The 27953-nt window shown below is 39.2% G+C and overlaps 1 protein-coding gene across 1 annotated transcript in view; it reads left to right on the forward strand.

Annotated features, from left to right (window-relative positions):
• The window catches only part of LOC118616760 (ATP-dependent RNA helicase DDX3Y-like), a 65092-nt gene that overhangs the window by 22962 nt on the left and 14177 nt on the right, over nt 1-27953 (forward strand).

The raw sequence follows: 27953 nt of genomic DNA on the forward strand, positions 1-27953 counted from the left end.
ACTCAGTTCCCAGTTGGCACATGTCCAGGTTGCTGGCTCAATCCCCAGTAGAGGGCGTGCGGGAGGCAATCTCTCCACGTTTCTCACACCTGTTTCCCACTTCCTTTCTCAAAAACAATAATACATATATGTAAAATGAAATACTAAGTTTTTAAAAATTTAGCCCTGGCCGGTTTGACTCAGCGGTTGAAGTGTCAGTCTGCAGTACAGAGAGACCCGGGTTCGGTTCCCGCTAAGGGCACGTACCTCTGTTGCAGTTTGTCCCCGGCCCTGGTTGGTCGTGCAGGTGGCGGCCACTCAATGTGTCCCTTCACATCGATGTTTCTCTCTCTCTCTCTCCCCCCCCCCCTCTCCCGCTCTATCTGAACAAAAAATGGAAAAATGTCCTCGGGTGAGGATTAAAAAAAAAATTTAGTTCGCCTATTAGAATTAAAATTAGAAAATCTTTATTAATATGAATATGGAAAAGTGGACTTATTAATTAAATTTAGTTACTACATGTTAGAAAGAATATTTGAAAAGTGAACAGAAATAGCTGCCTGCAGTGAAAATCTTGGTTTTTTTCCTGACACCAAATTGTGTAGGATTTAGCCCTGGCTGGTGTTGCTTAATGGCTAGAGCATCAGCCCACTCTGAAGGGTCATAGGTTTGATCCTCTGTCAAGGGCATTTACCTGGGTTGCAGGTATCTCTGTCCCGGTTGGGGCATGTTCAGGAAGCAACCAATTTGTGGCTCTTATCGACGTTTCTCCTTCCCTTCCCTTTTTTTTTTTACTCTCTAAAAATCTATCAAAGGAAAAAATAATCCTTGGGTGAGGATTAACAACAAAAATGGCGTTTTTCCTACTGTAACAGATCTGCAATTTTCTGACATTTGAATTTGGACATCAAATCCTGTAACTAGCAGACTTCACAGGTTAAGGCCTGTATCCTATAAGATTGTTCCACATCAGGTGGCAGATGTAAATGGGAATCTAGGCTACCCACACTTAGCGTACTTACAAATTTGGGGGTTTAATTATTTGCTAGTATAATAAGAACTCTGGGAAGCTCTACTAGCAGTTTGTTGTTAAAAAGGATACAACTGAGAAATAGGAAAATTGGGAGAGATGGATAAGTTAGTGTTGAGAAGGTGGGGAGATGGTGAAGAGCTTCCATGTGTTTTTGGCATGCCATCTTTCATGTAACTTGATGTGTTTGAAAACCTGGAAGGTCTGTGTTGGTCACAGTACCAGAGTTTTTATAAACCAGTCTCCAGTTCAGTATGTTCCTCAGATGTCAAGTGGTGGGCGTTGAAAGTAACAATCCTCTAATAGTGTGTTTGGTGGCGGAAGACATTTAATCATGCAGGAAATTGCAAGGGTTTTAGGAGCTGTGTGTCATTCTTAGTGTTTGTAAATTGACAATTATTTTACAAGATAATTTGGCATGTTTCAAAAATGTAAATAAAGTCTTTGAAGAATTTTACTGCAAGGAATTATACATATATGTAAGTAAAGATAACTTAGAAATTTTTTTGTTGCATTGTTTTTAATAACACATACTGGAAACAATGTATACTGGCTCAAAAATAGGAATTAACTTCCAATTTGCGTATATCTTTCCTGTGAAAATAGAGCTATTAAAACAATTAGGTAGAACTATGCCTCAACTGCCCTGTGAACAATAATGACAAGAGGGTGTGCTACCCTATTCATCTTTGTATTTCTAGCTCCTACCTCACTACCTGACACCTTAATAGGTGTGTGCAAAATACATTTTCACTGGATGAATGTGGAAATAGCACATGTGATTGGATGTGACCTGCTTTATGTATCTGTCACAGATTGAATTTCCTGACCAATAGTTCATTGTAGTCTTCTCTAAAGGCCACTAGTACCAACTGTTACAGGTCAGAATGTCATGCTGCTTATATAGAGCTGTGGCCTTGTTTCCTGTCCTGATCTCTTTTTTCAAAAGATATCCATCACTTCTTTTTGTATGTTTAAATTTGAGTAAAGGTTATCATCTCGGACACACTGCATTGAGAAGTGAAAAGGGATCCCTAAAGGAGCAGTTTTGCTATTTGTGGAGGGGGGGGGGACGGGCGATAGTGGTTGGGTTTTGAAGAGGCCATGAAAGAAGCATTTGAGAGAACAGGGGAAAGTTGCAAGAAGATGGGGTGCAATTGGCAATCTATTAACCCTTTTGGCCCTTCCTGTCCCTCCTCCCATTAGCTTGTCCCTCCTCCCATTAGAGTCTGGAAAAAGTCAAATAACTGCTTTTCCCATCTCTTAAAGCTAGTTATAGACAAGTGATCTTGCTTTGGTCAGTGAGGCACAGAGAAGTGTTTGCTTGGAGTACTGGAAAAGAGATGAGACTTGCCTTGTGGAGACAGACAGAAGATCAACTAGTTACCTAAATGGACACATGAAAGGATTTGAGATTATTTCGATGGCAGAAATGGGCTTAATTGTCCAGAAAGGAAGTGGCCATGGTGGATAATTACAAACATTTCTGAGATGTAAAGAGAGAGTCCAGTACTTTGCCTCTTTCCATTCCCAAAAACTTTGCAGAGGTCTAGCTAGCTTTTAAGTATTCACTTCTCTGAAAGGTCACGATGAAAGGAGGCAAAATGTAATCACAGAATTTGACCGGCATAGCCATACATGCACTAGGGATTTTATTCTGGAACTTGTCTTGTTCAGTGCTCTATTGACTCTCAAGATGTCACCTTTTGGAGCATTTTCTTCTGGTACATTTCTTTTGGGGTTAGTTACTAGTTTACCTTGTCTTGACAATTCAAACTTAAAGATTAATGTCTGCTACCCTAAACCTTTTACAGGTTGTCTCTACTGCATTTGTTTATAAAGAGATACCAGGTGTTTATTTACATATAAGCTAGATATATACAGAAAGGGAAACAAACATTAGAAAATATATATTTACATAAATTTATAACAGCTTAATATTGACACATTGAAAGTATTAGATCTTGAAGTTAAGAAATTATTAGCAACAGGCTGTATTATATTTAAGAAGTCTATAAAAAGATAATTAATGTAGAATTCTGTGATATAAAGGGCTAAAAGTTCAATTTGAAAGAATGCATCCATAAGGGTCATGTCTGGATGTGGTCTAGAATTCTGATTTCAGTTTTTTCCATATATTTTTGGAAGGGTGGATCATTCCCAATTTATGTTCCTTTATGTGGGTTTCCTTAACATGAACCATGAAAGTATATATTCTGGAGATGCATGAATGAAGACACATGGAATAATGGCTCTCTTAAAACCACTATAACTGTACCTGATCAACACTTAAAATAACAGTAGTGAAGTAAGGTAGTTTTATTAGGTACATGAATAGCCTAGCAGACAAAAATACCCAAAGGTACTAGAGTAATAACATAATTCAGGAGCATGCTTACCTTTGTGGTTTTCAATATAAGATACTTTATCAGAATTTATATCACTAAGTCAATTTAGACATTTCTGTTAGCATACCTTGAGTGTCCCCCCCCCCAGTTTTAAACTCAAATATACATTAAAAAAAAAAAATGAGTACAATAACACCTGAGTTTAACCTTCAGTTAGCCATGTATGAAAATAAACTTTTAGTTGCAATCAGGAACCTAGAAGGTACTCTTCAGAGAGAGAGGAGTTTTCCCTCTATCTCTGTGCACTTGGTGAAAGTCTGAGAGGGATTCTAAAATAAATAATTATAAAAGATAACACTCTTTTTCCTGCAACGTAACAGATGACTGACTAGAGTTGTAGCACTGTTCAAATTGTGTGCTATGTTAGGTAGAAAAAATTATTTAATTTGTTTATAAATCCTAGACTCGTCACAAATGACAAAAATCAGGTAAGGTTTGGATCATTTAATACGTAGAAGGAATGGGGAGTTGTTCAGTTGAGAAGAAAATCTGCATAAGGTGCCAAGGCACAAACTAACAAAAATGATGTTATCTTTCAAGTTTCTCAGGTAAATATCTTCAGCCACAACTGAAGTTTATAAAATAAATTTGAAGAGTAATGTTTGCTACCTTAAACCTTTTGCAGATTTATAAATAAAAGTAAGTAAAACCTATAGCACTCATTTAGATTTGAGAATGTGTTGGATAATCTCTTCAGCCATCAGAATATCTGAAGACAAGTTAGTGAGTATCAGTGGGCAGGACAACAAACTCTTGTTCCACAGCACAGTTTGGATCACATCCAACTTCCAGAAGGCAGTGTATCCCAGAGCTCTAGCAGCACTACAGTACTATAGGGTTGGCAATCTGTGGTTTCTAATCCCTCTTATGTTATACCTTGAGAAGAAAGACGAATCTTTCATGTTGATTTAGAAATATTACTGTCATTCTTCATGAGGTAACATTTCTTTTAAGATAGAAGGTGGGGCAAAAGTAGATTTACAGTTTGGAAAATAATAATACAATAAAGTTTCACATTCTCACAATTAGAAAACCTACTTTTGCCTTACCCTGTAGATTAAGGTATTATTTGCATATTCTTTGCAGAGGTCGGTAGAATGTTTTTCTACTCACTTGTGGCTGAAGATCTATATGTGTGTCTCACATTGATGTTTCTCTCCCCCTCCCCCCCCTTTCACTCTCAAAATATCATTGGAAAAGATAACCTCAGGTGAGGATTAACAGAAAAAAACATATGTACATGAAAATGTGAATAAAAATTAGTTTCTTTAAAAAGTTTCCCCAAATGCAATGGGTGTGCATAGATTTACAATTTAGCCATAGAATATTCTTATTCTATTGGGTGACTGTGGATGGAATGTTGCTTTTTATCCTCACCCAGGTTTTGTCCCCCCCCCCCCCCCCCCATTAATTTTTAGATAGACTAAGGGAGAAGGAAGGGAGGGGACAGAAAGAGAAACATTGTGAGAGAGAGACATTAATTGGCTGCTTTCCACACTACCCTCATCCAAGGCCAGGGATTGAACCTGCCACCCTGGTTTGTGCCCTTGACCAGGAATCAATATATGACCCTTCGAATTGTGACCTGATGCTCTCTCTACCCACTGAGCCATACCAGCCAGGGCAACATGGCAGGGTGTTAAAAGAAACATCTGGCTTGGCAGTGTGGTTCAGTGGTTCAGCTTTGACCCATGTCCCAAGAGTTTGTCAGTTTGATTCCAGTCAGGGCACATGCCTGAGTTGCAGGTTTGATCCCCACTAGAGAGGCAGGGTGGGGGCAGCAAGTTGAGATTGATGTTTCTCTTACTGATATTTCTGTCCTCTCCTTTCCTCCCTAAAATCAATAGAAACATTACAAACAAAGGTATGAAATAACACTAATTTTTAAAAAGACTTAAGCACTGGCCTGGTTGGGTACATGAGGAAGGCAACCAGTCAGTGTGTCTCACATCTATGTTTGTTTTTTTCCTCTCTTTAACTTTCTCTAAAATTAATGGAAAAAAATATCCTTGAGTGAAGATTAAATAAATAAAATTTAAAAGTACTTTAAAAAGTTATGAATTACAATTACTGTTCAATTTTAAAAATTCTAATTTCATAAAATTCCACTCTAAAAGGAATGTTTCACAGCTGTCAAGATAAGAGTCCATTTTATTATTAATAAATAAATGATAGCAGTATATATTTTGTATCCTTATTGGAGCCATGAAAATAAAACTGATTTTTTTAAATATATGGATTTTCAAAGAATTGAATAATGTATATGTAAACTTTTTTTTTTTTTATCTTCACCCTTGGACATTTTTCATTTTTTGTTCAGATACAGTGGGAGGGAGAGAGAAACATCGAGGTGAAAGGGACACATTGAGTGGTTGCCACCCACACAACCCAACCAGGGCCAGGGGACAAACTGCAACCGAGGTACATGCTCTTAGCTGGAACTGAACCCAGGTCTCTGGACTTCAGGCGGACGCTCTAACTGCTGAGCCAAATGAGCCAGGTTGAATGTAAACATTAAAGTTTAGGAGAATGCTTTTTTTAAAAAAAATTATTTTTAGAGAGAAGGAGAGAGGAAGTATTGACTTGAGAGGGAACATAGATCAACTGCCTCCTGCATGCACCCTACTGGGATCAAACCCACAACCTGGGCATGTGCCCTAACTGGGAATCAATCAGTGACCACCTGGGGCATGGGCCTCTCGGTGCATAGTTCAATGCCCAACCAACTGGCCAGGGTCAGGAGAACTGATTTTTAAAGATGTGTCCATAAGTTTTATTTTTCTTTCCTGTATGTATTTGAGATAATTATAAGGTCACATACAGGTAATTTTTATGGAACAAAACATGCTATTAGACTGCTCACCGGAAGATTTGCACTCACTCAGCTTGTACATGACATCTACAGCATCCTTCAGACAGCTGATTGCTTCATTACTTACACTGTTAATAATATTAGATCAAAGTAATGAACAGATATTTTCTGTAAGAGACCAGATTCCCTTCAGGTGCTAAGGAGATTTTTTCTGTATACAGATGGGTGAGAGTGGGAATGCACATAAAAAAGTAAAAAGGAAACAATAAAAAAAAATCTGTTGGATTTTTTGCATTTTAATTTGTCCCAGTGTCAACAGTTAAAACCAAATCTAACTTTTATATTAGAGCATGTGACTAAATCTGCATCTTGAGATAGGAGGCACTGTTTCCTTTGATGGCAAATTTGTAGAAATAGTGCTGGCAAGTGAGACTGCTCAATCTGCAATAAAGGACACCTTCAAGATATAGGAAGTACAGATTTGGGGTGGAGGACAAAGAAGAAAAAAACATGTTTTATATATACACACACACCCACACATACACACACATTTAAAAATGTTTTTACTGATTTTTAGAGAGGAAGGGAAAGGGAAAGATAATAGAAACATCAAGAAGTGAGAAACACTGATCAGCTGCCTCCTACACACCGTCTACAAGGGATCAAGCCTGCGACGGGCAAGTTCCCTGAATGGGAATTGAACCAGTGACCTGTTGATGTATGGGGTCAGTAGTCAACTACTGAACCACACTGGCTGGACAAAGATATATATTTCTTGACATTTTCTATGTATGTCTGCCCCAGAACTATTTAGGGTAAGGCCATGATTGGCATTGGTTACCTGTGTATAGCCCAAAATATTCTTTCATCATTTTTTTATTCAGTCTGTCATGAAGATCTGGACTTAGTCTCACATCATTGTCTAAACAATGATTTTCCATTCTTTAATACTCAAGGAACTCTCTGAACTGGCTTTCAGAGGCCAACTGTCTCAATAAACTCTGTCTTCACCTATTAAGTTAGTTGTATTTTCTCCTTTTTTATTTGAAGGTTCAACATGTTAACAAGAATTCCAATATATATAATGACCCTTAAATGGTGACAGCTAGCATTAAAAGCTTTTTAGGTCCTGGCCTGAGTGACTTGGTTGGGAGTCATCCCATGCACTGAAAGTTTGCTGGTTCAATCTCATGCACATAGCCAGGTTGCAATCTCAATTCCTGGCAGAAGGCAGCCTATAGGTGTTTCATTCTGACATTTATGTTTCTCTTTCTAGCTCCCTTTCTCTTCTTTGCCTAAAAAAAATTTTTTTAAAAGAAGCTTTTCAGGAGTTCAAAGGGCTGTTTAGTTGGTTCCTAAATATTACATAGAATAGAGATATAGATTTAAAAAAAAATTAAATACCTGTTTCATTAGGGTAAATTTACATGCCTTATTATCTCTATGTCCCAGCTACTGGTATAATGCCTTGCACCTACTAAGCACTTAATAAAATTTTACTGAAATGAGTAGTTTGGCTTGATTCGTTGATACTATGTTTGTGAAAGGATTTTACAACTATTAAACCTTTAGTAAAGAAATAGACCGATCCTATTAGAAAATGACCTAGAATCAGAATCCTGGCAAAAATAAAAGGTCTGGTGCCTTGGGACTTAGGAACAGTAAACCTTTATGTGTCTTAAGACTCTTGGTCTCTGAAACCTGTCTTGTTTGTTAGCAACCCTTTTAAATGAGCTGATACAGTGACAATGATGCCATTATACCTAAACTCTGGAAGCAGCTATGTAAAAAAAGGATCAGATGTGAAATAAGCCTACGAGACTTGGGTAATTCTATTTCACTTTTTTTATTTATCTTCTCTTGAGGACATTCTTGTATTTATCTTCAGATAGAGTGGGAGGGAGAGAGGGGGAAGAGAGAGAGAGAAACATTGATGTGAGGGAAACACATTGACTGGTTGCCACCCACACAACCCCAACCGGGCCGTGGACAAACCGCAACCAAGGTACACACCCTTAGTGGGAACCAAACCCGGGCCTCTCTGGTCTGCGGGCTGACGATTTAACCATTGGGCCAAACCGGCCAGGGCTCAATTTCACTTTTACAGGGGAGACGGAGAGACATCAGAGCACTTTAATGGAGTATCCATCGTAACACTAAGGAGATAAATTTCCTATCAGTTTTTATATCTGCAGGAGTAAAGTGGGATATAGCACACTTTTAATGTTAGGTGTTATGTACTAACATGTAGATTAAACCTATACAATCGTATCAACACCTTTTGCAGGCACTTTTAAAACAGTATTTTCAATGTGACTTAAAATTTCTAAAAATATATTAGCCCAGCTGGTATGGATCAGTGGATTAGTGTCAGCCCATGGACTAGAGGTCCTGGTTCAATTTCCAGTCAGGCACATGCCCAGGTTATGGGCTCGATCCCCAGGGTGGGGCATGCAGAAGGCAGCCGCTGTGATGTTTGACTCTCACATCAGTGTTTCTCTCCCTTTCTAAAAAAATCAATAAAAACATTTAAAAAAATAATCTTATATTAGGAAAGATGTTCACCAAAGAGAGCGCTTCCTACCAGTAAAAGAGTAATTCCTACAAATATTTCCCCCTAAAATACAGATCTTTGGAAACTATCAGGAATTCAATTTCTATGTATGTATGTTTAATTTTCATATCAGCACAGTTTAGTGAAAATGAAATACCTTTATTCTAATGGCAAAAGTAAAAATAGGACCTAAGTCTTAAATTTAAAATGAATATATATCTAGTTAAAAGATGATGGCTGGCTGGTATTTAGTAGCAACTCAGGGCATGATTTTGTCAACTTTGGAGAACTAGTAAAAGGAATGGAAACTTGTGGAGAAAAATATACAAATAATAATAAAAACAAAAGCTATTCCCAGCTGAGTAGCTCTGTGGGCTAGAGCATTGTCCTGATACACCAAAGTTGTGGGGTTAATTGGAAATAAAAAGCTAACCACAATGTGGAGTTTCAAATGTGTTGGTTACTGAATAAAAAGGAAATAATATACACAAAAAACATTTGCAAATGGGGAAAGTGTGACTGAAAACATGGGTTACATTGGTAAATTTAACATTTCCTTTTCTGTAAAAGTGCATAAGACAAACATTTAAAAGCCTTTATTTTACACTACTATTAAAGGTTATCAAAAGACACGGATATTTCTTTCAGTAAGCTATGCCAGTTTTACATGTTTACTGAACAGAATGAAGAGTACTCTGATATTATCCCACCTCCAAACATATACTGGTCATCACTATAACTTTATTTAGGAGTCTCCACTTTCTATAAAACATACACTTGCCCTGGCCAGTTTGATTCAGTGGTCAGAGTGTTGACCTGCAGAATGAAGGGCCTCAAGTTCGATTCTGGTCAAGGACACATAACCTTGGTTGCAGGTTTGATATCTGCAGTCAGGGTTGTGTGGGAGGCAACAAACTGATGTGTCTTTCTCACATTGATCTCTCTCTCCCGCTCCCACTCTAAAAATTAATGGAAAAAGATCCTTGGGTGAGGATTAACCAAACAAGCAAACACACATGTATAACAGACAAGATACATGGTAACTACCTTGTGTAGCCAGCAATAGAGAGCAAACCAAAAGTAGGCCTTGTGGAAGACAGTGCAGCAAAACCATTTAGGCATCAATATGGCAACTGCTATTTGAGTTGCCTCATGATCTCATCTTTTTCAACCTTCATACAGAGGCATTTTATATGAGTATTTGTGTCCATTTCAGAAGTTGCCTAGGGAAATCTGGGTAGCCATGACAAGTTAATGGATTTCTTAGCTCTCTTCAGGCAAACAGTCCTTGAAACAAAGTCTTTGCCCTTCTACTCTTTCCCTGTACTGCTTCCTCGCTTACTTCTATCTCCTGTCTTGAACTGAACCTGGATTGCTGTTTTCTCAGTACATGTCTCAAGCCAAAAGTCTTCATAGGAGTCATGAGCCCCCAGGCCTTCTAGCCCACTTCTGGCCTGGAAGACTAAGGGTGTTTATCTTCTATTTTTATTTATTTATTTATTTATTTATTTATTTTATCCTCATCCGAGGACATTTTTCCAATTTTTGTACAGATAGAGTGGAAGGGAGAGAGAGAGAGAGAGAAACATCGACATGAAAGGGACGCATCGAGTGGCTGCCACCCGCACGACCAACCAGGGCCGGGGACTAACTGCAACCGAAGTACGCGCCCTTAGCGGAAACCGAACCCGGGTCTCTCCAGACTGCAGGCCAACGCTCTAACCGCTGAGCCAAACCAGCCAGGGCATATCTTCTAGATTTTAGAAGTACACTCATGAGTAAAAGGCCACAGACTACTCAATAAATCATCCTTTTACACATTTCCTTTACCATAACAATTCTATAAATACAGATTAACGATAACATGCTTTAGACTTTCCATGGGACTAGGATTTGTCATACTAGAAGAATCATACTTCTTAAGTGCTTAATTCTAGTATGTACTGAAGACATCAAATTCTCAAAGTCTAGTTCTCACAATCAACATAAAACAATTTGGTTGTTTTCATGGAAACAAGTTCTGCTGTGTACTCTGCAAATATGAACCTTTACAAAAGGGTGTACTTGTTTGGATAAAAATAACTCTCACCTCATTTAATCTTGAGCTAATAGGAGATGCCGGTGCGAAAAGGAAAAATAAAAGAGACTTAGAAGGATCACTAATAGAACTTTAAAGTGACTGTGAAACATCGTACATTTTATTTTATTTTATTTTATTTTATTTTATTTTTTATTTTATTTTATTTTATATTTTATTTTATTTATTTTATTTTATTTTTTTATTTTATTATTTATTTTATTTTATTTTATTTTATTTTTATTTTATTTTATATATTTTATTTTATTATTTTATTATATTTTATTTTATCATATTTTATTTTATTTTATTTATTTTTTGAGAGAGAAACATTGACTATGTGAGAGAGGAACATCCAATGGTTGCCTCCTGCACGCCCCTTACTGGGGATGAGTCCGAAAACCAGGCTTGTGTTCTGACAGGGATTTGAACCAGGTAGGACCTCAATCCATGGGACGATGCTCAATCCACCAAGCCACACTGGTTGGGCTTTTTTACTTTTTATTTATTTTACTTTTTCATCAATACCATTTAAAAGGCACTCATGCACATTTTTATTAATTTATGAATTTTATTAATTACCTATCTTGTTTCTTTTCTTCAAAGAATGAACAATTGCTATCCAAAGATAAGGATGAAAGATGAACTTACTGCTTACAAATTTCATAAATCTGATTTTTTTATTCTTACCTGATGATATTTTTCCATTTATTTTCAGATCGAGTAGGGTGGGTTGGGTAGGGGAGACAGAGAGAGACACACACTCACCCACCGGCTTCCTCCAGTGCTGGGGACAAACCAAAACTGAGGTTCATGCCCTTGGCCAGAATCAAACCCGAGACTCTGGTCCACAGATTGGCACTCTAACCACTGAGCCAAACTGGCCAGGGCTCAATGATTTCTTTTTGTTCAGAAAACTAATGCTAATTATAATTAACATAAATCTAATAATCTTTAGGGTTTTCATTTATAGAAAATGCATTCTGGGGTAGAATTGAACCAATTGAACCAACGCTGACTTCACTACTAATTTAGGGTCCAGATCACCATACTTCTAATTGCTAACCATGAATGGCAAATGCTGGTCACTTACATACACATAAAGACTGTATTGACACAAATAAATACATTCTGAGTCTGCTGAAAGGCCTTTACAGAGCTCAGAAATTGTAGTTAAGGAGACCTTGCCTAAAACTGGAATCAAGAGTGTTGTTTTGGGTTTTGTTTTGTCTTAGCATGCCATTTAAAAGCAGTGTTTGTGGTCAAGCACTGGTGCTTTGAATCTCAGTAACAACATGAGAAACTGGTTTTCAAATAAGAAGGACCTCCCAGGCTCTTTTTAGTTTTTTCCCCAATGTATTAAAACTGCTAAGTATATAAGCTATAAATGTGCTTAGGTATTGAAAAAAGCGAGAATCAGATATATTAACGTTAATTTTGGTAAGAGATTCCTATTTTTTTATGTGGACATGAATGAAATTCCTCAGAATTACTAATTTCCTTTAAAGAAACAAGAGCATGCCCTGGCTTGTTTGGCTCAGCACTTAAGAGTGTCGGCCCGCAGACCAGAGAGTCTCGCGTTCAGTTCCCGCTAGGGACACGTACCTTGGTTGCAGTTTGTCCCTGGCCCCGGTTAGGTTCGTGCGAGTGGCAGCCACTCAAGGTGTCTCTCTCACATAGTTGTTTCTATCTCTCTCTCTCTCTTCCTCCTGCTCTATATGAACATAAGTGTAAAAATAAAATAAAATTAAATAAAGGAACAAAATCAAACATACACATGTACACAATTCACATGAGACTGCCATGTAATTAACTTACATATGCTACGACATATGTCTTACTGTTGATTTTTTACAGGGATTTAACATTTTGCTACATACACAGTTCTGTTTTCTAAGTGGTTTTTGAATTGGTCTATTTTCCTTTTCTCCTATTACTGTTATCTTGGTTGGTAAAGATCACAGAGGTGCTAATCAAGGAGAATACTCAGTTACTATGATAAATATTAAATTATATATGAATATAGAAATTATTGAACATGATCTTTAAAAAATTGTTTTTTTGCCTGGCCGGTGTGGCTCAGTGGTTGAGCGTCAACCCATCAAGAGGTCGCCGGTTTGATTACTGGTCAGGGCACGTACCCAGGTTGCGGGCCTGATTCCCATTGCGGGGCATGCAGGAAGTGGCCAATCAATGTTCTCTCTCATCCATGTTTCTTTATCCCTCTCCCTTCCTCTCTCTAAAATCAATAAAGAAAAGAAAAATTAAAAAATTTTTTTCATTAATCCTCACCTGAGGATGTCATTTCCATTGAGTTTTAGAGAATGGAAGTGGTGGAGAGAGAGGGAGAAACATTGATGTGAGAAAGACACACTGACCAGTTGCCCTTGAGAGTGGAGGGATCAAACCTACAACCCAAGCCCGGCTGGTGTGGCTCAGTGGTTGAGCATTGACCCATGCACCAAAAGGATGCCAGTTCGATTCCCGGTAAGGGTACATGCCCAGGTCTTGGGCCCGATCCCCAATGTGGGACTTGCAGGGGGCAGCCAGTTGATGTTCTCTCTCATCAATGTTTCTATTTCTCTCTCCCTCTCCCTTCATTTTTTTTTTTTTTCTAAAATCAAAAAGGAAAAAGAAATTGAAAACAAAAAACTTGCAACCCAGGTACGTACCCTTGACCAGGAATTGAACCCAAGACCCTTGATGAACTGGCAACACTAACCACTAAGCAACACTGACCAGGGCTTACATTTTAAAAAATATATCTTACTAATTTTAGAGAGATTCAGGGAGAAATAGAGAAACATCAATGTGAGAGAGAAACATCGATTGGTTAGCTCCCGTATATTCCCCAACTGGGGATCATACCTGCAACTTTGGCATGTTTGGATTCCCTGACTGGGATTCCCTGACTGGGAATCAAACCTGACACCTTTTGGTATATGGGATGATGCTCAACCAACTAAGCCACACAGCTAGGTTAACATGACCAGAAATTAAACCCAAGACCCTTTATTGTAAATTTTATAGATAAGTGCAGAATAATCCTAATGTCTTTGTGATAAATACTAAGGGGATAGAATGGCCAGTGTGACTCAGTGGATTGAGCGTTGTTCCATGGACTGAGAGGTTCTGGTTTGATTTCCAGTTGGGGCACATGCCCAGGTTGTAGCTCGATCCCCAGTAGTGGGATGCAGGAGGCAGCTGGTCGATGTTTCTCTCTCACATTGATGTTTCTATCTCTCTCCCTTCTTCTGTCTCTAAAAAAATCAATAAAAACATGTAAAAAAAAAAAAAAAGACTGGATAAAGAATAGAATCTGTAGGATCTCATCTTTAAGTAGGTTGACTTTGTAGAGTCTTCTCTCCAGCTAGAACTTAAAGGAGTAAGTTATTAGATTGGGTTACTGAATAAGGTAAAGACTGTTTCACGGCCAAGCTGTAATTCTCTTCTTCATGTGTTCTATTATGCAGCCTGTCTATGGCAATTGGCTCTGGCACCAAGAATATTTTCAGGGATTACGTCAAGTGTGGAAACCATTTATTAATTTTTTTTTGCTCTATTGCCTAAAAACTGACATGGGGCATTGAGGAAAGGAATGAGGAACACTGTATCCTAACTGTCCCATGTTGGCCTGATTTAAGATCAGGGGACAGAAGAACAAAGTCCCAAAATAATACCAACAAAAAGGAATTAAAAACATTTTTTCTCTTTATGTACTTATTTTTCTTTATTGATTTTAGAGAGAGGAAGACAGAGATGGAAACATCGATGAAAGAGAACATCGATTGGATGCCTCCTGCATACCCCCACTGGGAATGGGGCCCACAACCTGGGCATGTGCCCCAACAGGGAATCAAACCAGCAACCTCTTGATGCATGCATGGGTCAGCATCAACCACTGGGCAACAGTGGCTGGCCAGGCAGCAACAAAAAGGAATTTAAAAAGAATCCCATTTAGCTAGCTAGCTAGCTAGCTAGCTATAGCCATGTGTAAGGGATGGGTAGGAAACAGCTATTGTAACAGTGGTCTTCAGATAAAGACTTGCTTTCTTGGTATGTCCAAATAAGCCTCTACACTAAATGTGTACAATCTGAAGGGAGCTAATCTCCCATTTATGCAGTTATTATACTGGTTCTATTTGCAGTGACAAATTTCAGTACACATCGGGCTTAGAAATAACAAACTAGGGAGTTGCAGGGACACTAAAAAATACTGTTATGCCTTTTTAATGTTTCTAATTCCAATGAATAGCTCATCTGTATCCTTCCTACTGTGCTTTATAAGGACTCATTTATTCTATTTCAGGTTTAATAATTCCTATTTTTTAAAATATACATCTATTTATCACTCATCAAATAATCTGTGTTTTCCTATAGATCCTCTTGCATATCTCTCCTTGGCACTACTCTGAGATAAAAAGAGGCTATGGGCAACCATGAAGTCTACATTTCTGTTTCATATGATGTAAAATGGGTGCAATCATACTTAATTTCATAAAGCTACCACTTTATTTCAGACTCACCACTCTCTGGGATAAGACTTCCTTGTAATTTAGAAGATGCTGGGAGAAACAGTGTTGGTCTGGTATTATCTGTGCCATGAGAGGAAAGGTAGTCATTGAGATTGCAAAGACAAGAGGATCACCATAAGGTCATATCATTATGGTATTTATACTATGTATAGACAAGATCAGGTGCTTTAGTAAACTCATTATGACTCAATTATTATAAGTAATACTCAAAAGAATTTCTGCTTTTTTGACTTAATCTTATAATTATTTATTTTAAAATAATTTTTACTGATTAAAAAAATTATTATTGTTATTTACAGAGAGGAAGAGAGAAACATCAATGTGAGAGACAAACCTCTTTCAGCTGCCTCCTACGCATGTCCCAAACAGGGGTCAAACCTAAAACCTGGGTATGTACCCTGGCCAGAAATCAAATTCACAACATTTTCATGTATGGAACAATGCTCCAACCACCTGAGCCACACCAGCCATGGCTTTTTGTTGTTGTTATTAATCCTCACCCAAGGATATTTTTCCACTGATTCTTAGAGAGAATGGAGGGGAGGGGAGAGAGAGAGAAACAGACAGACAGACAGACAGACAGAAACATTGATTCAAGAGAGACATATCAATTGATTGCCTCCCATGTGTGCCCTAGGGCTGGGGATTGAACCCCTCAACCCAGGTACATGCCCTTGACTGGGAATCAAACCTACAATGCTTTGGTCTTTAGGCTGACATTCTAACCACTGAGCCAAACCAGCCATGGCTGGCCAGGGCTTTTTATTGATTTTCAGAGAGAGAGAAACATTGATGTTAGAGGGAATTCCAGCCAGGAATTGAGTCCACAACCTGGGCTCACGTGCCTTGACCGGGAATCAAGTCTGCAATGTTTCAGTGCATAGCACAACATCCAACCAACTAAGCCACATGAGCCAGGCTGACTTTATTTATTGTACCTTGACCAGGAATCAAGTCTACAACATTTCAGTGCACAGCACAACACCCAACCAGTTAAGCCACGTGAGCCAGGCTGACTTTATTTATTTCTAAATTTTACTTTTCAATTATAATTTACATTCAGTATTATTTTGTATTAGTTTTGGGTGTACAGTAGAGTGATGAGACAAACACACATTTCACAAAGTGTTCCCCCAATATTTCTAGTACCCACATGGCACCTTAAAGTTATTACAATATTATTGACTATATTTGCTCTGTGGTACTTTACATCCCCATGACTATTTAAGAATGTCTGCTTTTTGAATATATGGTAAGTGATTTAAAATAAATTAATGGTGTCTTGATTAGGGGTAATTTTCTGTCATTTATTAATTTTGATTCTCTGATTTTTTAAATTATTCTTTTTAAAAAAATATTTTTTATTGATATTTTTAGAGAGAGAGAGAGGAAGGGTGAGAGACAGAAACATTTATGTGAAAGATAAACATTAATTGCCTGCCTCCTACATGCCCCTACTGGGGATGGAGCCCACAACCCAGGTATGTGCCCTGACCTGGAATTGAACTGGGACCTCTCAGTCCATGAACAGTGCTCAATCCACTGAGTCACACTGGTTGAGTTGATTCTCTGATAATATATATATTTAAAACAATTTTTTTCTTTATTGATGTTAGAGAGGAAGGGAGAGGGAGAGAGAGAGAGAAACATTGATGAGAGAGAACATCGACTGGCTGCCACTTGCATGCCTTCCATGGGCATCGGGCCTACAACCTGGGTACATACCCTGACCAGAAATCAAACCAGTGACATATTGGTGCATAGGTAGATGCTCAGCTACTGAGCCACACTGGCCAGGCTGATATTTTGATTTTAGTATCTGAAATTAGCATGCAGACAAGATGACAAAAGTGTTGAAGATGCTGAGCATTACCTGAGCCTCCATGTCCAACACTGCAGTTACCACTGTTCATCGATCATATGGGTGATTATCAGGTTTGTCCAAAATATTGCCTCCTCATGGCTGCTGTACCCAAGTACTTATTACTGGAAGTGTCTTTTACCAGTTAGTGATGAAATGCAAAGTAACAGTTCTTTCCATTTCCTTTATCTTTTTTTGGAGTTCTGCTTGTATTTGCCAAGCTAGCATATGTCAAGAGTATAAAAAGCTGAGGTTTTATTCTCAATCTCATAACCATGGTTATTTTCATAGATACTAAATGTTCTAAGGAGATTAATACAATCCACTGTATATCTTTTTCCAGAAAGGAAGAAGGAAATTGAAAACATGTGAAAGAACAGGCAACAGCTAGAGGTCTGTCTGAATGTATACAGAATCTTGTTGAAGGGTTTATAGCCTATTAGAATATAGCAAAACTCAACAAAAATTTGAAACTCAAATGATCAGATGGGACTCAGTTTTCAGGGAAGAATTAAGACATTGTATACTACAGTGTATTCCAATGAATCTTTGTTTGAAGGCTGTTGGTATGACCAGTATTCTTAAAACCACATTAGGAGATGATAATCTAGATAGCCCAGAAACATTGTTATGAGCAATAACTTTCTGCTCTATGTCTAGAGAACTTCCTTTCTCCTGCAATATACATGGAGGACTCAACTTTACAGTTGCCAGGTGCACACATACATTAAAATATGGATGATTTAATAAGTATGGAAATGAAATCATTGTAATTAACCTAGCTACTAATTAACATGAAAGGAGCAAAGGGAAGTCCAAGTAGTTAGATGTATGCCTAATAAAATCTGGGTGACATAGAGAAGATACTTGGTTCTCAGTCACACCTGAAAACAGGTCATTGGCCAGAATAGGCTGGGCCACTGTAAGCATAGGAAGACTTGATACTTAAATTCCTGAACAAAGGAGTTCCCTCTCCTGCTCTTTTGCTCTTGCTGCTTATCCCTGTCTTGAGGGGCTCCCTCACTCTGGACCCCATACTCAGTGAACTGGTGGACTAGAACTGTTGCCAGAGGCATAAGTAGGCCGGATCCCACTGGGTATAAAGTTCTTCAGGTACTGCTCAAATAAGCACTTTTAGAAGTCACTGTGGGAGAATTGTCTTTAATAGTGTGGAGTTACATTTCTGGGGTTGTAATGTCCCAGTTTTCTCAACTCAGTCCTGGAAAGGGGGCAGCTATTGGTTCAGTAAAGCCAGAAATAGGGCCAGAATCCGGAGTGCCCATTTCATGGTGAAGCTGGGTCTAGATCAGGATCAGGCTTAATTTAACCCATTGTGTGGAGTCTACAGGGCTGTGGGTCACGTTGGGGGCATGCAGGGCCTGGGAGCCCTGCAAGCTGGGAGTCTGACATAGCAGCCACAGACAAAGAGAGAGCTTTTCTTCGTCTTGATTAAATATTCAGGTTTCACATGATTGCAGTGCCCAAATCTATTCCGGCCACTGACTCACTTCCAGATGATAGATACAGGTAGGCACCTTTCTGCATCATTCATACCTCACTGGGTATGTGTCTAAATTGTCTTTGTGTAGTCCCTTCCCCCATCAATTTGCAGGGAATAGACCTGGGGAGTGTTGAATTAACTAGTCTCCCTTTACTCCTTTCCTGTTAAATAATGACTGGGTTATTGTAACAACATCAGAAGTAGCCATTCCATTCCACGATGGAATGGAAACTCTGGATGCTAGCTTTGCCTCTAGGGCTGCTGAATCTCCAGCTGCACATCTTCCAGGATTGCTTTAAGGGAAATGGTGCTTTGCAAACCCAGGAATGTAACCCCACACAAATAAAACTTTTTATTATTTATTTATTTATTTATGTTAAAAAGTTTTAATTTCAGATCATTTTTTGTGGTTATTTTTTGTGTCTCAGTTTTGTTTTGTTTTTCTTTATTGATTTTTAGAGAAAGGAAGGGAGGAGGCGAGAGAGAGAAACACTGATGAGAGAGAACACTGATTGGCTGCCTCCTCCATGGCCCCTACAAGGGTTCAGCTCACTATCTGGGCATGTGCCCTGATGGGGAATCCGGTGACCTGTTGGTGAATGGGTCAATGTTCAACCCCAGAACCATACCAGCCTCCCAAAGGGTACTCCAGAAATCCTTATTCTAGTGGCATCTGAAGGACCCCACTCCCTATAACAATTAAGGGCAATTCATGCTATTCTCTGATAGGACTATTATTACTCAGACACATCAAAATTTTAAATGGCATGCTATATTATTGTTCAGTTTTTTCAGATATCGTGGTAGTGAACTATTTACATACTTAGATTTGTGCTCAAATATTTCATGTAGTTATGTTGGAATGCCTAATCTTACAGAGTTTTTTTTTAGAGAGAAACGTAGAGAGTGAGAGAAAGAAACATCTATAGGCTGCCTCCTGCATACCCCCACCAGGGACAGAGCTGCAACCTGGGCATGTGCCCTGAGCAAGGAACTAGCAACCTTTTGGTTCATGGGAGGCCACCCAACTGAGCTTCAGGGCCATGGCATATGCATATATATGTGTGTATATATATATATACATTATTTTTTATTGTTGATAGTATAGGTATCCTCTGCTCTCCCCCATTTGCTACTCCCTACAGCCAGTGCCCGCATGTCATGGCACTATTGTCTGAGTCCAGGGGTTATGCATATATGCATGTAAATTCTTCCTTAATCGCTTCCCGCCTGCCTCTGTCTCCTCCATATTGAGGTCCGTCAGTGTGTTCCATGTATGCATGTAATCTCTAATATTTTTAATCCCTTAGACACTAAAGGTCTTTTAGTTTTTGCTTAGTCATAAATCATTCTTTTATAGCTAATTAAGCTAAAGAAGCCTGGAAGTGAAGTTTGAAACAAAAGTTTAAAAAGGTGTGTGTGTATGTGGGGGCATTGAGAGAGTTTTGCAGGTCGTCTAGATTCCAGGGAGGACATGAGATGAGGTTTCATGTACTTTACCTGTTCTTTTTCAGTGATTGAGAAGTGGGCCAAGGGGGAAGTCATTCACTGGCCATTACTCTCAAAGATGCTAAAATTGTCCAGTAGGCTGACAAAGTAGGTTCAGTACCATGTACTGTTTATTAATAATAGGACTCAAGGCAGGTTCCCAGGCTTCTGCAAACAAATAATACGTGTGCCACAGAGCAAGTCAAGCAGTTTGATGCAAGTGCACCGCACTTGCGTCCTCTACAGTATCTTCTGGATCTCTTCCTTGCCCACGGCTCCTTTCCTGGTACCTCTGAACTACCGGGTTAGAGGGCTCGGGATACGTTATGTGGAGTTAACTAGCAAAAAACCATTTCGCTTCATACAAATACTACCGTTTTCCAGACAGGCGTGTACAACAACAAATTACTACTCGCGGTTGCCTGCGTTCCAGGGCGGACTCGTAGGCGGCGCTCTGGGAGCTAGCAAGTTTAGTTGAGCAACAGCTGACGTGAGTCAACAAAGGTCACGTGAGACAAACCGGTGGCGTCAATTGGCAGCGCCTGGCCGTTTGGGGGGGGGGGGCGGGGGCATCACGGGAACTTGGGGTTCGGTCTGTGACACTTACAACTTTGTGCTGGTGGTGGCGAAGTTTGCGATTCTAAGAAATCCTCTCAGCACCACAAGCTTCCGCCTTTTCTGGGTCTCCGCCTATCCCGAGATGTGATCCCAAAGTCAAAGATCGTGGCTTCTGCGTCCGCTGCTTTCGCCATCACCTTGTGTTTCTTTTCGCCGCCACCCGCGGTGGAGGCGGTGGCAGCGTTAAAGTTAGTGTGGCAGTCTCATTCAGTGAGGGCGTCTTTTGAGTTCTGGCCTGAGGGTTGGTGAGTTTAGGAGTTAGAGTTTTTATATTTGTTGCTTTTCCATGAAATCCTGCGGAGTGTCGCTTGTTACTGCCACCTCTTTCTGTGATGAGGGAAAGAAAATGGCGGCGGGAAAAGCGAGCGGCGAGAGCAAGGAGGGATCCTTAAGCTTGACAGCAGAAGAGAAGGAGATGCTAGACGGATTGGATAGGTATGGACCATCATCATTTCCTAATCCTGCTCTTAATAGGCTGGTGCCGCTTTTTGGGGAGGCCTGAGTGCTTCTTGTGTCCGGCGGCACAGTGGGGTAATCTTGGAGCCTTCCGAGTGTCAGGTACCGGGACCTTGGGCTCGAGAAGAGACGAGTCACTGGTTTTTATATAACGTTAATGAGGTTCATGTATCTCTTTACACAGTCGACTCTTTGGGTTCGTGAGGCTTCACGAAGATGGCGCCAGGACGAAGACACTATTGGGCAAGGTAAGGCAACCGCGTGGGCCGACACTGCCTTCTCTGCCTGCTCCGACGGCCCCCGAGGCCTGTTGTCTCTCATTGTGGCTACAAAGTAAAAACAGTGTTTTAGAATTTATCTCACTCGTTCGCTGTCTAACGAAGTTCCGTCTTGTAGCTTAAGTAACACAGACAGCGGCGCTTTGGGCTCTGGCTCAACATTTATTTTACCGTATTTTGCCTAGGAGAGCTGTGAATTTTAGAATGAAAGATAGTAAATATGTACTGTTTTCAGAATTTCAGTTTAAGTATCCCCTAGGATGTTTTCTCTTTTGGCAGTGGGCTAGGATGTCTGATTTTAACTACACGTTTCAAGTTTTCTTTCATCCCTTTTCTCACACGGAGTACAACAGTAGAGAGTTCGGATATTACCAATGTCTTTATTAGTACGTGTTGACCTTAAGTTACGTGATTTGTTTACTTGTTTGCGTTTAGCTGCCACAGGTATTGCTTTGAGTGGGATTTTTTTTATTACTACTTATTCCTGTGCCTTGTTTCTTGTATCTGTTGGATACTAGGCCTAGATTCTCTGTTTATTAATGTGAAAACTTATTGGCACTGTCATTTAGGTAATGGCTGCCCCTATCGGCCAAGATGGCGGGTAAATAATGGGAGGAGAAAGGAAAGGAGAGCTTTAGAAGAGGGAGGAGATGTAAACTGGGAGAGGCTGGTGTAGTTTGTTGGTGCTTGATCAAGGTTGACCACTATTATTTAAAAGTAGCATTCCGTTATCATTTGAAAGCTTCAGAAGCAGCATTCACAAATCTAGAATGTGCTCATCAGTTTACATACCACGTTTAGTTACTCTCATGTAAACTATTGTACAAACACCTTTTGAATCTCAGTCTCTGTTTCATGTATTTTTTTTTCATCTCAGCAAAATCCGTTTAAAATATTATCTACAGTCAGTATCATGGAACTTGGTCTATGTGCAATAAATGTTACTTCAACAGCTTTTTGTTTTGTTAATCTGAAATACGTAGCTGTGATTTTGACATAGTTAATGCTCCAATTGAAAAGGAATTACTCAGTTATTATTTAAAAAATTTTTTTGCGTAGAATTCTTATCCATAGTTTCAATTACATATATTTCACCTTCACCAGTAATCTCACTTTTAAGTTTATTTGTTTTGATGGCAGATGATGACTAGACCCTAAATTGTAATTTTTAAAAGTCCAGTCCACTTAATAAATGTTGTAAGTAACAATTGATCCAGTAAAAATATCACTGGAAGAATATTGTTTTGTTTTTGTTTTTTCAAATCCTCACTCAAGGATATTTTTGCATTTCTCTTCAAATAGAATGGGAGGTAGGGAGGGAGACAGAGACAGAGAAACATTGGTGTGAGAGAGGTACATCAGTTGGTTGCCTCTGCACTACCTTCACCGGGACCAAATTGCAACCCAGGTATGGATGGGGCCCTTGACCAGAATGAAACCTGCAACTCTTTGGTCAGTGGGACCAAAGCTTTAACTGCTGAGTCAAACTAGCCAGGACATCACTGAAGAATAGTGACTAGCTGTGATATGATTTAAGAAAATGGCATTCTCTCTTAAATTTTTAAAATTATTTTAAATATTTTTATTGATTTTTATTTTTTTGGTAGGAGAGAGTGAAAAACATTCATGTGAGCCCTGGCTGGTTTGGCTCAGTGGTTTGAGCATTGGCCTGTGGTCCAGAGACATCCGGGTTCAATTCCTGCTAGGGGCACGCACTTTGCTTGCAGTTTGTCCCTGTTCCTGGGTCATGAGGGTAGCAACCACTGGATGTGTCCCTTTCATGTTGATGTTTCTCTCTTTCATGTTGATGTTTCTCTCTTTCCCTCCCACTCTACCTGAACAAAAAATGGAAAAAATGTCCTTGAGTAAGGATTAAAAAAGAAAAAGAAAAGGGGAAACATCATGTGAGAGTGAAAATCAATCATCTGCCTCCTGCATGCCCCTTACCAGTAATAGAGCCTGAAACCCAGGCATGTGCCCTGACCTGGAGTCAAACAAGCACCCTTAGCATGCCAGTCAATTTTAGCCACTCCAGTGGATTAATGTTTTTTAACTTAATTATTTTGTATTGTAGTGACTTTATCATTTAACGAGTTTGGAGAAGTTGTTTGTACTAATGATATTTGAAAAACAATGGTAAAATGTACTACTTTGGTTATGGTAATGAAGAAATGAGAGTGACATCATGCTGTTTGATGTTTTTCTGGATAATTTGTGAAAATACTTTTTTGAGAACTTGAAATATCCAAATGAGATTTTCAGGAAAATCGTCAGTGGGTAGTGTTTAACATTAGGTATCAGTTTGGAATACTCTCTTCAGGATCTTAAATTTTGAGGTCCTGGTGTTTTCATTTGTGAAGGTGGGCTTACCCTTTCTCAAGTCTGAACTATAATGTTTGGAAGAATTCATAAAATAGAGGGTAATGTTGAGTTTTGTTTAACTATTTTGAATATTTTGCCTGAAATTGAAATAAATTAACTTAAGTTCACTTGGAAACTCTTGTGAATTCCTACCGCTTAGGCCAAAGCTCGTTAACTTTAATATTAAAGTGCCATAAAATATTCTGGGTTGTGTTGCTAGAAACTTCATGCATCTCTGCCTCTGCCTTCTTGTTTGTCTCCCCATCCCCAGTATTATTGAATTAAAGATGGCGTAAAATAAAACTTCACATATTTAACATGCACAACTCAGTAAGTTTTGGCATATGTGCATATCCATGAACCCATCACCACAGTCAAGATAATGTACATATTCATTGCCTTCAGAAGTGTCCTCCTGTCAACTTGGAAATTCCTTCTTACTTTTCTTTCTTATTCTTTCACACCACTGATGTTCATTGATCTTCTTAGTGATTATGTAAACTATAGATTACATTTCTAGAATTTTCTATAAGTGGAATTTTTAGTATGACTTTAGGGAGCTGGGAATGGAAATAGAGGGAAGAAGGGAGAGAGAAACATTGGCCTGTTCTAGTTGTTCATTGGTTGATTCTTCTTTATAGCCTGACTGAGAATCAGCCCACCACTAAGGCACCTATCTGGATGGTGCTAACTGATTGAGCTACCTGTTGAGGGTACAGTGATATTCTATTTCAACTCTACTCTTTATCCTAATATAGACAAAATCAATGTTTCTTTATTTTTTAACAATATATGTATATTTTAAATTTTATTATTTATTTTTTTATTTTCCTTTTTCCTTTTTTTTTTTTTTTTTTGTACAGATAGAGTGGGAGGGAGAGAGAGGAAGAGAGAGAGAGAGAGAGAAACATCGACGTGAAGGGACACATCGAGTGGCTGCCACCCGCACGACCAACCAGGGCCGGGGGACAAACTGCAACCGAAAGTACATGCCCTTAGCGGGAACCGAACCCGGGTCTCTCCGGACCCGCAGGCCGACGCTCTAACCGCTGAGTCAAACCGGCCAGGGCTAAATTTTTATTTATTGATTTTAGAGTGACATAGAGAGAAACATCAGTTTGTTTTCCAGTTATTTATTCATTCACTGGTTGCTTCTTCTTTTTTAATCTCACCTGAGGACATTTTTTGATATTTTGTTCACATAGAGTGGGAGGGGGAGAAAGAAGAGAGAGAAACATCATCAATAAAGGGACACATCGAGTGGTTACCACCCACACGACCCAATCAGGGCCGGGGATAAACTGCAAATGAGGTATGTGCCCCTTAGCGGGAACCAAACCTGGGTCTCGCCACACTGCAGGCCAACTCTCTAACCGCTGAGCCAAAACCGGCCAGGGCACTGGTTGCTTCTTTTTTTTTAATCCTCTCTGGAGGACATTTTTTTGATATTTTGTTCAGATAGAGTGGGGGAGAGAGAGAGAGAGAGAGAGAGAAACATCGACGTGAAAGGGACACATCGAGTGGTTGCCACCCACACGACCCAATCAGGGCTGGGGACAAACTGCAGCTGAGGTTCGTGCACTTAGCAGAAACCGAACCTGGGTCTCTCTAGGAACTGCAGGTCGATGCTCTAACTGCTGAGCTTAACTGGTTCAGGGCTGGTTGCTTCTTTTATGTGTCCTGACACAGGATTGAACTGCAACCTTGGCTCTAATGAATTGAGCTACCTGACCTGGGTGCGCAGGCGCTCGCGCTCTCTCTTTCTCTCTCTCTCTCTTTATTCAAACTTCCTCTAAATAAAATTTATTTTAAAAAGAAAGAAATAGAATATTGTTATTAACATTTCTTTTTTTTTTTGTACGCACCTTTAGCGGGAACCAAACCAGGACTCTCTGGTCCGCAGGCTGAGGCTCCAACCACTGAGCAAAAATGGCCAGAGCGTTATTAACATTTCTTTAATGTAATGCTAGAGACCCGGAAAATCTGTCTCGTCTCACAGAACTGTGCTAAAATTCTCATTACTATTGTTATTTAGAAGTGTCTTTGTCAATTTTTGTTTGTTTGTTTTTAATCCTCAACCAAGGATATTTTTTTCATTGATTTTTAGAGAGACTATAAAGGAGGAAGGGGGTAGAGAGAGAAAGAGAAACATCAAGGTGAGAGAGAAACATCCACAGTTTGCCTCCTGCACATGCTCAGACCTGGGATCAAACCCAAAACTGGGCATGTGCCCTGACCAGGAATCAAACCGAAACCTTTTTGGTACATGGGATGATGCTGCAACCAACTGAGGCTCTGGACCACAGGCTGACCACACTAACCGACGCTCTAACTGCTGAGCCAAACCAGCCAGGGCTCTAATGGTTATTTTAAAGATCGTTTTCATTATATGTATGTTCTGTTTATTGACATTTAAACATTCACTAATTTTCTGTTATGAAGGTAATTGAGTTCAAGTGACCATAGAAATAATGTCATGTTTGTTATTCAGAAATTGGAGTGTTTAATTTTGTGTATTAAAAAGATATTTTCTTGTTAGGAAAGTTGCCTTCTAAACAGTGTGGTTTATTGTTTACATATTACTGGACTAGTTCTTGTGTAGGTACAAGTTCTTGTGTAGTAATGTTACTATAAAATTATGATACAGTACTGGTCATAAAGACTGAAGAGATATTGAAAATAATCTGAGAACACAATTCAGAACTGTTCAGGTTCTTAGTTTCAGTTTTCTTTTTTTAAAAATAACTAGGTCTATAAATAAAATAAAATAAAATGACTAGGGAGTCCTAGCTAGGGGCCTCAGTTGTTGTTGGGGCATTGTCCCATACACCAAAAAGTTATGGGTCCATTCCTGGTAAGGGAACATACCTAGGTTGCAAGTTCAATCCTTTGTTGGGGCACATATGGGAAGAAAGTGATCTGTTTCTCACGTGATGTTTTCTCTCTCTCCCCCCTCCCTCTTTCTCCCTCCCCCCTCTCGCTTTCTCCCCTAAAATCAATACAACATATCCTCAGATGAGTTTTTAAAAAAAAGGACTCAGGAAAATTTGACTGCTATTATTTATTATTATTATTATTTTGTTTTATTATTTTTAATCCTTATCCGAGGACATTTTTCCATTTTTTTTGTTCAGATAGAGTGAGAGGCGACAGAGGAGGGGGAGAGGAGCGAGAGAGAGAGAATATCGACATGAAAGGGACACATTGAGTGGCTGCTCCCACATGGTTTGTCCCAACCAGAGCCAGGGACAAACTGCAACTGAGGTACTGCCCTTAGTGGAAACCGAACCTGGTCTCTCTGGGACCACAAGCTGACGCTTTAACTGCTGAGCCAAACCGGCCAGGGCTGACTGCTATATTTACTGTTTTGCCAGATACGAATTTTTGTAACTTAAGTTATAAAATTGATTTATAAGCCCCACTCTTTTTTTTATCCTCACCCGAGGATATTTTTTCCATATTTTTGTACAGATAGAATGAGAGGGAGAGAGAGGAAGGGAGAGAGAGTGAGAAACATCGACGTGAAGGGACACATCGAGTGGCTGCCACCCACACAACCAACCAGGGCCGGGGACAAACTGCCAACCGAAGTACGTGCCCTTAGCGGGAACCGAACACGGTCTCTCCGGACCGCAGGCCGACGCTCTAACGCTGAGCCAAACTGGCCAGGGCTATAAGCCCCACTCTTTAAACCAAAATGAAGTTTATTGGTAAATTGTAGAATTAAAATAGATATATTTTCTGATATGAATTATAAGACTTTACATTTTGATGTTTGTTACATTGCGATGCTTTGAGCTCTTTATAACTGATATTAAAATGAATAATACAAATATTTTTCAAATGAGGTCTCCAGAGAGCTAATTTGTGTTAAGAAAACCATAAGGTTGTTTGAATTGACAGATTAAGACTTACATATGCATATTCATTTGTTAGTGGAATTTGTTTGATGATTGGCATATTTTTATGACCTCAATTTAGGCTTATAATTGAAA

This window comes from Molossus molossus, unplaced genomic scaffold, assembly GCF_014108415.1.
Source record: "Molossus molossus isolate mMolMol1 unplaced genomic scaffold, mMolMol1.p scaffold_m16_p_40, whole genome shotgun sequence".
NCBI lineage: Eukaryota > Metazoa > Chordata > Mammalia > Chiroptera > Molossidae > Molossus > Molossus molossus.